This window comes from Trachypithecus francoisi, unplaced genomic scaffold, assembly GCF_009764315.1.
Source record: "Trachypithecus francoisi isolate TF-2019V2 unplaced genomic scaffold, Tfra_2.0 Contig00938, whole genome shotgun sequence".
In the NCBI taxonomy this organism is placed as follows: Eukaryota; Metazoa; Chordata; class Mammalia; order Primates; family Cercopithecidae; genus Trachypithecus; species Trachypithecus francoisi.
Window position 1 is genome coordinate 1,970 of NW_022681011.1, and position 10,546 is coordinate 12,515.

General features: G+C 40.5%; 1 pseudogene; it reads left to right on the top strand.

The window, feature by feature from the left end:
• The first annotated feature begins 7,133 nt into the window (after positions 1-7,133).
• On the top strand, positions 7,134-9,182 carry LOC117089973 (annotated as a pseudogene).
• The last annotated feature ends 1,364 nt before the right edge of the window (positions 9,183-10,546 follow it).

The following is a 10,546-nucleotide window of genomic DNA, read 5'->3' on the forward strand; positions in this document are numbered from 1 at the left end:
ATTTTTCATGTGTCTGTTGGCTGTATGAATGTCTTCTTTTGAGAAGTGTCTGTTCATATCCTTTGTCCACTGTTTGATGGGGTTTTTTGTTTTTTTCCTTGTAAATTTTTTTGAGTTCTTTGTAGGTTCTGGATATTAGCCCTCTGTCAGATGAGTAGACTGCAAAAACTTTCTACCATTCTGTAGGTTGCCTGTTCGCTCTGATGGTAGTTTCTTCTGCTGTGCAGAAGCTCTTTAGTTTAATTAGATCCCGTTTGTCAATTTTGGCTTTTGTTGCCATTGCATTTGGTGTTTTAGACATGAAGTCCTTGCCCATGCCTATGTCCTGAATGGTATTAGCTAAGTTTTCTTCTGGGGTTCTTAAGGTTTTGGGTTTAACATTTAAGTCTCTAATCCATCTTGAATTCATTTTTGTAGAAGGAGTAAGGAAAAGATCCAGTTTCAGCTTTCTACTTATGGCTAGCCAGTTTTCCCAGCATCATTTATTAAATAGGGAATCCTTTCCTCATTTATTGTTTTTGTCAGGTTTGTCAAAGATCAGATGGTTGTAGATGTGTGGTATTATTTCTGAGGGCTCTGTTCTGTTCCATTAGTCTATATCTCTGTTTTGGTACCAGTACCATGTTGTTTGGGTTACTGTAGCCTTGTAGTATAGTTTGAAGTCAGGTAGCGTGATGCCTCCAGCTTTGTTCTTTTGTTTTAGGATCTTCTTGGCAATGCGGGGTCTTTTTTGGTTCCATATGAACTTTAAAACAGTTTTTTCCAATTCTGTGAAGAAAGTCATTGGTAGCTTAATGGGGATGGCATTGAATCTATAAATTACATTGGACAGTATGGCCATTTTCACAATATGATTCTTCCTATCCATGAGCATGGTGCGTTCTTCCATTTGTTTGTGTCCTCTTTTATTTCACTGAGCAGTTGTTTGTGGTTCTTCTTGAAGAGGTCCTTTACATCCCTTGTAACTTGGATTCCTAGGTATTTTATTCTCTTTGAAGCTATTGTGAATGGGAGTTCATTCATGATTTGGCTCTCTGTTTGTCTGTTACTGGTGTATAAGAATGCTTGTGATTTTTGCACATTGATTTTGTATCCTGAGACTTTACGGAAGTTGCTTATCAGCTTAAGGAGATTTTGGGCTGAGATGATGGGGTTCTCTAAATATACAATCATGTCATCTGCAAACAGGGACAATTTGACTTCTTCTTTTCCTAACTGAATACCCTTTATTTCTTTCTCTTGCCTGACTGCCCTAGCCAGAATTTCCAACACTATGTTGAATAGGAGTGGTGAGAGAGGGCATCTCTGTCTCATGCCAGTTTTTGAAGGGAATGCTTCCAGTTTTTGCCCATTCAGTATGATATTGGCTGTGGGTTTGTCACAAATAGCTCTTATTATTTTGAGATACGTTCCATCAATACTGAATTTATTGAGCGTTTTTAGCATGAAGGGCTGTTGAATTTTGTCAAAGGCCTTTTCTGCATCTATTGAGATAATCATGTGGTTTTTGTCTTTGGTTCTGTTTACATGCTGGATTACGTTTATTGATTTGCATATGTTGAACCAGCCTTGCATCCCAGGGATGAAGCCCACTTGATCATGGTGGATAAGCTTTTTGATGTGCTGCTGGACTCAGTTTGCCAGTATTTTGTTGAGGATTTTTACATCGATGTTCATCAGGGATATTGGTCTAAAATTCTCTTTTTTGTTGTTGTTGTTTTTTTTGTAGTGTCTCTTCCAGGCTTTGGTATCCAGATGATGTTGGCCTCATAAAATGAATTAGGGAGGATTCCCTCTTTTTCTATTGGTTGGAATAGTTTCAGAAGGAATGGTACCAGCTCCTCCTTGTACCTGAAGTAACTGATTCTTGCGAGGTCATGTTCCTCTGGGTGATGTGGGATGTCACAGGACCAATAAATATGGACTGAAGCCCATCGTATCACTTCTTTTTTTGTAAACAAGCTCCATCATCAGTAGTAATTGTATGATAGCAGAGAATAAGAACTCAGCAAATGTAAATAATTTGATGTTATGAGAAGCATATGAAGGGGAGTCCATATTCCAATATGCATCTGTTCCAGTGAGGGCAACTCTTTACCACTTCCATGAAGGAAGGGAAAGAATATTATTACAACGTCACCACAAATCTGTCTGGTCTAGGCAAGGTAGTTCCTCTTTCCAGGATCTTAGCATTGCTCACTTTCGGCAGGTAAGACACTTGTCTGGGCAGTAGGTAGCACTGGTGCAGGGAAGTTCATGTTATTGGAAACATGTGGCATCTTCTCCTGCTACCATCACCACATTGTCCATGAACCCACTGGGCAAACACTGAGGAAGCTGGGAAAAGCAACTGACTGGTATCCACAGACCAGCTATCATATGGCCCTTTTATTTGTAGCCTCTTGTACTTCAAGGATACTAACACAAGGTTCTCATAACCAGAATATAACATCCATATCAGGATATCAGCATTCACCCAGCACTACTGTCCAATCAACAGATGCTATAATGTCATCCAGATTTTCTCAGCTGTGCCCTAAATACATTTTTTTTTAAGTTTATAATCCAGGATCCAATCCAGGATTTCCCATTGCGTTAATTGTCATGTCTCTTAAGCTCCTTCAACTTCAAACAGTTCCTCTGTTTTGCCCTATTTTTCACAACCTTAAGAGTTTTAAAGAACAGAAGCATTTCCTTCTGAAGGATGTTTTCACCTTTTTCCATCTGATGTTTTTCCACATCCAGACTTAGGTCATGTATTTTTCACAAGAAAACCACAGAAATAATGTTGTGATCTAACTAGGACATCACAGCAGGAGGCACACAATCAAGTCTGTGCCATATTTATCCACCACAAAGTCGTCATTCTTCCAATTGTAATTGACAAGTATTTCATAGGAAGATATTAATTACACATACATGAATGTATGTTTATATGTAAAATATATACAAAATATGATTTCAATGTCTAACCAATATAAAAGTTATTAATTAGATATGTTTAATTGTATTTCCTACTAAGTCTTCAGAATCTGGTGTGTGTTTTCCCCTGACAGCACATCTCAGTCCAGCCTAGCTGCATTTCAAGTGCTCAATATTCACATGGCTGTGGCTACCATATTTGTCAGGGCAGCACTAAAGCACTAAAGAACTTCTTCCTTGGAGAAGTTCTAAGCTTTCAAAGTGTTTGGCAAATACATTTTATAAAATTGGTGAGAATCTATAAACAGGCAATTACACATTTAGTAAGCCATAGAATCAAACATGACATTAAAAAGTGAATCCTTTGACAAAAAAGAAGGTAGGCAAAATTTTCTTCAGACCAAATGGAGAAATCACTGATGATTACCTAACAAGCCCATTATTATTTATTAGCATCATTAATACCCCCAAACCACATCAACAGGTAAATGAATAAACACATTGAGTCTTATTTGAACGATATCCCAATTCCTTACCATTCTTACTTCTTTTGCAATCAGAAAAGGCTCAGTATTAGCAAAGACTATTCATATAGTCTGTTCTTAAACCAGTAGTTATAATTTCCTGGATGTCTATGTGATATCAATTATGTACTTCAATACCTCTCACAAGTGCTTTTCCTGTTTGACCATTTTCTGCAGTATATCCATGCTCCCATTTTCTCTATTGTTTTATTTCTATCCTAGACTTTTCTTTCATCCTGTAATTCTTTATCCTAAAATATTAACTGAAGGATAACATCACAAAATAGTATATTTCTCTAGATGATACTCCAAATTGATACTAATATACAGAAATGACTATCATGGACATAACCCACAACATGTGAAATGCATGGCTCATTCTACCGACATTAAAAAGGAGAGTTAATGACAACTGAATTTCTAGTCATTTTCCACCCAAACAGTTGCTTATAAAATGGCAGGGAATTGTATGTGTGTATGCAGTGGCCATTTTTTGGTGGGGTGTTCAGCAACTCTCCTCTTGAGCCCCTCTTTGAGGACTATTTCAACGAGCACCACCTGGGCCTGACCCAGCCTACCAGCCCCAGCCCTAGAGGTGAGCATGATGCCCAGCTCTGGCCAGAGACTCTACCCTTGGACCATAGCAACTGACTCCGTACTTTTCTTTTGGAGTCATCAGGAAGGACTCTTGCTTTTCCTACCATTGTGGTTGGTGTGCAAGGACAAAGTTAAGTGAGTTATTTGTAGCACTGTCTTTTGCTGCAGAGAGAGAAGAAAGTCATCTTCAGAGGGAGAAAATGAGGCTAAAGCACAAGTAAAACTGTCAAGAGAAAGGAGAACATTTCTTGATGATTTTATATAAGCCCCTGGGTCCAGCTATGCATGACAGTGACTTGGGTTAAAGCTCTGTCACTTATAGGATCATTGACTTAAACATAAAATAAAGTATTATAAGTTATGAACTTTTAGATGAAAATACAGAAAAAAATCTTTGCAATATTCAATTAATCAAAAATTTCTTAGATGAAGCCCCAAAGGCACAATGCACAAGAACAACTAATAAATTGGACCCCGTCAAAATTAAGAGCATCTGCTGTTTGAAAGACAGTATTATGAGAACAAACAGAAAACTCAGACAAGGAGAAAATACTTGCAAATCTCATATCTAATATGGGATTTGGATCCAGAGTATATAAAAAACCTATTAAAATTTAATAATGAGAAAATAAGCAAAAAAAAAAGGAAGAAGCAAAAAAAATGTGAACATACACTTTACTAAATATATAGAGATGGCGTGTAAGTACATAAAGAGACACTCAATATTATTAGGCATTATTGACCCATAATAAAATACTATTGTAAACACGAAAATATCTAAAATTTTAAAAGAAGGCCCATACAAAGTGTTGGCAGGAGTGTGGAATTCTCATATACTGCTGATAAAAATATAAAATGCTACAACCATTTTGGCAAATATTGTGACAGTTTCTTAAAACTAAACCTAAATCTATTAGCTATTACATTCCTAATATTTACTTAAAGGTATAAGAACTTATGTACATGAATGTTCATTGCAAATGTATTTGTATCAGTCCAAAACTGGAAGCAATGCAAAAACCCACCAACAGGCAAATAGATATATAAGTTGTGACCTATCCACACAATAGAATACTACTCAGTAATAAAATTAATGACATACTGATGCCTGCAATATAGCAGAATCTCTAAATAATTATGCTATGTGAAAGATGCCAGACACCTCCAAAAACAGGTCCATGCTACACTTCATTTATGTAAATGTCTAGACAAGGCAAACTCTTTTGTAGTGACAGATTGGTGATTGCCAGGAAGAGTGGTAAAGTAGGAAGGTACAGAAAGTTTGGGATTATAAAAGGGCAAGGGGCAACTTTTATGAGTGCTGGATATGTTCATTATTTTTATTTTGGCAATGGATTGGCAAGTACATATAAAAAATAACACGTGGCTGGGCATGGTGGCTCACGCCTGTAATCCCCAGCACTTAGGGAGGCCAAGGCGGGTGGATCATGAGGTCAGAGATCGAGACCATGGTGAAACCCCATCTCTACTAAAAATACAAAAAAAATTAGCTGGGCGCAGTGGCGAGCACCTGTAGTCCCAGTTACTCAGGAGACTGAGGCAGGAGAATGGCGTGAATCCGGGAGGCGGAGCTTGTAGTGAGCAGAGATCATGCCACTGCACTCCAGCCTGGGCGACAGAGCGAGACTCTATCTCAAAACAAACAAACAAATAAACAAACAAACAAAAACAAAAACAAACAGTATTTTTGTCTCATTCTTATGAAAGCACAATTACTTACTAATGGGATGTGTGTGCCTGTTGGGCACACAGCACAACTTTTCAAATCTTAAAATTGGACTGGATCTCAACCACTGGACCTTATTTCCTATTCCACACTGTAGCACAATACTGGCTTTTATCATGGTAATTAACAACACCCACCTTAAAGGTAAAGAAATGTACTTCTAACTAACTACTTTTGAAAGTATGAACTGCCTCAGGCTAGTAGTTCTTAAGGTCTCCAGCAAATGTTGCTTTGTTTCCCTCAAAAATATACAGCCTGGACAACATGGCAAAACCTGATCTCTACTAAAAATACAAAAATTAGCCAGGCATGGTGGTGCATGCCTATAGTCCCAGCTACTCAGGGAGGCAGAGGCTGCAGTGAGCCTAGATCTCACCACTGCACTCCAGCCTAGGGGACAGAGTGAGGTCCCCACCTCAAATACGCACACACACATACACATACTCACAAGCTATCCGCTGGTGCCCCTGTCAGTTAAACACACTATCTCAGGGCACCTTAACACACAGTATGAGAGCCGTGGTCCTAAACACTTCAATTAAAAGTGAAACATCTCTGGCTAGATTTTTAGAATATTTACTTTTTAATGTTTTATACTATATTTATTTTGTATGTTTTAATTTATCTGAATACAAGAATCCAGACATTTTGAAAGTAAAACAATGGAAAACATGCCCTGTAAACACTAATCAGCACAAAGCTCACGTTACTATGTTATTATTGACAGATTAGACATAAGCCAAGAAACACTGCTAGAGATAAAAAAAGATTTTATGATGTGAGTAACTAGAGAAGTATGCCCATTTTAAATATGTATAAATATAAAATATCCCTTCAAATTATTTACTACAGAAACTGATATAACTAAAAAAATAATGGACTAATCTACAATATAGATTTTAACATACCTTTCAATAACCGACAGAACCAACAGATAAAATCCATGAGAGAAAGGGAGATGTGATGAACACAATGAACAAACTTGACATAAACTGACATATACAGAACCCAACGCTCAACAGCTACTGAATACACATCCTTTTGCAGTGCACATGTCATATTGACCAACATAAATTATATGTTGGAATTTAAAGGGACTCATCACAGAGTATTCAGTCATGGGATTTTGCCTAAACTTGTCTGGCCTTCAACAGGGTTCAAATACAGTTAAATTCTTATTTCATCTAAAGAGTCCTATCCTTTTTTGTGTACATTTGACCGCAACAACCTAAATTTGCATAAAAACTGAACCCAGCCCTTGAAACTTGAAGTTCATTCAGCCAAAGGCAGATTAAACTGTCTAAGTAATAATGTCCTTCAAATTGTTGTCCCCTGCTCCAATAATGGAGTATAGCTCCAAGAAACTAACAGACTATTTGTCCTTCATAGTATACATTCTATGTTACATCAAAACATGTAGAAAGCTTTGAAATAAGCAGCAGAGAGAAAAAGATCAACAACCATCTAGCTGTGACCTTACCACTTAGTAATGATGCTTTTAGCTGACTCCTTTACTTGATTCCTAACTGCTTATTTCTGGTAGGGAAGCACTAACCACTGACCAAGCCGACCTTTTAAGAAGTGAGCAGATGAACAGGCTCCACCACAGTGATCAGTTTAACAAGCTGCAACTCTAGTCACTGGCTGCAACTCATATTGTGGGTGTCAAGGGCTCAGAATTAACATTAAAATACTATTGACTCCAAGAGAAACCCAGAAATCTCTCGGAATCCAGCAAAGATAGAAAGGGTGCTCTCAGTAGTCACCACTCACACTTTACTTTGTTTTGGTAACTATTTTATTACATATGGAGAATATCACAAAAGTATGCTTGTTCCTCACTGTTAATGCTAACCCCAAAATGGTAAGGCTTTTGCAGGTTGAAACCCCCAGGCTCTCACTGGCCTGTCAAAAGAAGGCGGTGAAGTCACCTGCAAGAGCCATCACCCAAAAGCTTCCAGGTTGGACAAGTCGGGACTCAGTTCTTGCAGTTTCCAAATTCACAGTTCTCTTGGGACATGGTTATTTATGGAGCTCCCAAAGATGAGAAATTCCACCCAGGAAATTCTGTTTATAAAAGATTATTCACATCTATTATCTCAGGAGACATTAACACAGCAATGTTGAACATTTCCCATTAATTGTTAATACATGGAGAAAAATTGGACAATTATTTTTTAAAATTTGAAAAGCTTCATACAATAAAAATTATACTCCCACATGTGATTCAATTTCTATTCATTAATGCTGGAGAAGTTAATAATTACGAATTGCCAGTGGTAAAAAATAAATAAATCATTCATCACTGGAGAAGTACAGAAGGCTTAAAAGAATTTGTTATTGGCCTTGGGACGTTTTATGCTTTCCAAAAGGTTTTGCTCTTTTTTTTGCTCATGGCTTTCTCTCTCTCTTTCTGATTTCAGTTTCTTCTGATTTCTCCTGCTTAGAAATGGTGAGAGAACTTTGGATGTGGAACGTGGAGGAGGAGGAACACAAAGTGGGGGTCTGCCCTTGGGGTGGTCAGCACTTTGCCCAGCAAAGGCACTACCTGGTCCACACGCCTGAGGGGTTTCTGCGCCCCAGTAGGCATCACAGCTGATGGTGAAACTTTTGGCGTGGCCGAAGAGTCTCCACAAACTTTAGAAGGCGTCCGTTGCGTCCTCCATAGCCGTGTATCCCTGCCGAGGGCGATCTTCTCGGGGAGCGGAAAGTCCCTCCCAAGGGCCAGGGCTGGCTGGCTGGAGCCACTTGGCGCAGTGCAGTCCTGGCGGAGGTGCAGGCGGCGCGGGCCACGGGTCTGGGGGAGTCCCACTTGCCTGGGTAAGAAAGGCAGTGCCAGCGCTACCTCACCAACAGCTGGGCCCCGGTGTCGCAAGCGGATGTGAGTGATGCCTTCTTGGGGTCGGAGGGGTCCCAGGAAGGCTGCAGACCAGGGCTGACCAGCGGGCAGCGTGGTAACCGCCATGGAAGGTGACGGGGTTCCCAGCGCCAGGCGACCCAGCAGAGCCCGAGCCTGGGCATCCCGCATCGCCAGCAACACCGCGGGGAGACCTGGCTCTGGTGACGCTGGGGCCAGAGAACAAGGCCCACGACCCACTCCCAGACGCCAGCCCATCGTCAGCTAACTTCAGGAACCCGGGTCAGCCGAGGCCCGGGCCCCATAGGCAAGACAAAGGACAGAAGGTCCACAGGCGGGGCCAAGAGCCAGGAGCGAGGGCCTGGCTCCACTGCCGCGGAGCTCGCAGGGCGCAGCAGGCACGGGGCAGGGACCAAGGCTTCCAGATGTGGCTGCGCAGGCCCGCCAAGGCCGCATTTAACGTGTCAATCATCTCAAAGATTTTATGACATCTTTTTTTGGCATCTTATAATATCTATAATGTGTATTATATCTTGTGATATATTAACACCACTTAATTGTGATTATGATTATTTTTATACCAACACATCTTCAATTATTAGTATTCCCAGTTGCTAGAGAAAAATGCAAACGACTAGTTTTCAAAGGCTTACTTCTGCCAAGGGAAGCACATTCCAGCATGTCACCAAAGGAATCCACTTTCCACCACTTTCACAAAAAACGTTATTGCACAATTATGCTATCCTTCCCTTATATACTTTGTGTGTATGTATGTATATTTGTAATATATATATCTATATAAAAAGTATGCCAGAGATGAACAAGTATTAGAAAATTAAATGCATACAGGTCATGTCAGTGCTATGTATAATGTGGTGTAGTATGTACAGATGTTCAACAGTGTGGGATCCAGGCTGGAACAAGACTCCTAGTCTTAAGCAATTCTTTCTAGGTTCAGTCTCGGAAATAATGCCTTGTATCAAACATGCAAGAAAATTAATGGGTTTTAACGACTATTCTAAGTCAACTATAACATTTCATTTGGGGATTTCTGTTCCTTATAATATCTACCTCATTTTGGATGGATTCCTTGAGGCCTGGATTGTCTTTTCCTCTCTGCACATCGCTGCTCAGAGTGATAAGTGGAGTTGTATTTTAAATAAAATAGCTAAGCATCCTTTAGTGAGCAATGAGCATGATGGTATTTAGACCTACCATTTGTCATTATGGTGGTTACAGTTATGATAGGGCTGGGGTATTTACCTGGAGCCTGGATGTCCACTGGGACATGATACCCACTGGGAATTTTTTGTGTCAACCTGGTCTCTGATGACGCCCTGGGGATTGGGTATCCACCTAAAGCCTGATGTTTACCTGGAGTGAGATGTGCACCTGAGGCCTGATGTCCATCTCTGACCTTATGTTCACCTGCGGACTGACGCGCACCTGAAGTATAGGTATTCACCTGGGGCCTGATATCCACCTGTAGTATGGGTGTCAACCTCAGGACTGATGTTCAGCTGGCGTCCACTGTCTACCTGGGGCCTGGTGTACACATGGGGCCTGGGCATCCACCTGGGACTTAATATTTAAATATTGTCTGGAGTTTTCTTGGGGCCTATTGTTCACCTGGGGCCTGAGTATACACCTGGAGCCTGATGTCCCAGGTGGACACCTGGGTCCCAGGTGATCTTCAGGTCCGAGGTGAAAACTCCAGGCTCTCAGTGGACAACCAGGACCCAGGCTGATGTTTACTGGGGCCAGATGCCTACCAGACCCCAGGTGAAAACTCCAGGCTCGAAGTGGACAACCTGGCCCCAGGTTCCAGGTAGACACTGGAATCCAAATCAACACCATGCCCCAGAGGGACACCCAGGCCTGAGGTGGACATCAGACCCC